Source organism: Chaetura pelagica, unplaced genomic scaffold (genome assembly GCF_000747805.2).
Source record: "Chaetura pelagica isolate M959 unplaced genomic scaffold, ChaPel_1.0 scaffold428, whole genome shotgun sequence".
Lineage (NCBI taxonomy): Eukaryota > Metazoa > Chordata > Aves > Apodiformes > Apodidae > Chaetura > Chaetura pelagica.
The window spans coordinates 92,549-93,686 of NW_009954311.1; positions in this window are offsets into that span (position 1 = coordinate 92,549).

A 1,138-nucleotide genomic window follows, 5' to 3' on the forward strand; every position below is an offset into this window, starting at 1 on the left:
CCCCTCCGCGGAGGGGGCGGCAGCTGGGAGCGGGGGGACCAGGGCAGGAGGCTCACCCCGGGGGCTGCAGAGCCCCCCGGGGGCTGCCCCGTCCCTTGGGGCAGCACCGCAGGGAAGCAGACCCGGTGCCCAGCGCGGGGAGGCAGGGTGGGTGCTCCTGCCTCACCTAAAGCTCTCGCCGTTGGAATTGCCAGAGATCCCCCGTATATCTGAGGGGATGCTTTTGGGTGGAGCAGGACCCCACAGTCCCAGGGGGTAGGACCCGGTGGCTGCATCTGCCTTTCCGCAGGGCTGGGGGAGGTCAGCCTGCCTCACAGTCCCAGCCAGTGGGCAGGGGACCCGGAGATCTTTAGGGGACCCTGCTGCCACCCCACCTTGCCCTCCCTGTTCCCATCTCCCAGCGCTTTCACATCCTGTATCCTGTATCCTGTATCCCACGTCCCTTCCCGCTCTCCCGCTGCCTCCCGGCTGCAGAAGGCGCGATGACAAGACTGAAATGAATGGCCCCGGAGTCTCTCTTTGTCTCGCTGCCTCCTGCCTAATTAATTGAGATCCACCTTAATAGGATCAAACTAAATACCGAAGAGCATCCAACCACACAGCAGCTGGCAGAAAAACAACCGCCCAGCACACGTACACTGAAAGGCAGCTCGCCGGACAAAAGAGCCATTAATACAGCAGCAATTAGTGCTTCCGGAGCTAATAACTTCATCACCGCCATCTCCCCCACGGCCGCGGCCCCCCTGGTGCTGGGGAGGGGGTCGGGGGACCCTTGCTGGAGCCATTTCATGCATCCGCAGGGATTTGCATCACGAGCAATAAAACTCGTCGTGGGCACAAGGCTGGGGGCAAAGTTAGTCCCTGTTTATTTTGGCCCCGGGGGAGGCAGCAGGCGGGGGGTTGGGGGGCTCAGGGGGCTGGGCCCCCCCAGATGGATGCTGAAGGCTCAGGGCTCCTGGGGTGTTTCACCAGCCGTGTTTTCCCACCTCCCACCGAGTTCCATGCTGCTCCTCAGGGGTCTGGCGCTGGTGGGGACAAGTGACATGTGGCTGATGCCACCCTGACCTGCTGGAGGACAGTGGGGAGGGGGAGTGCCCAGCTACATGTCCCCAAGCCAGAGCCCACTGCAGATCCACGG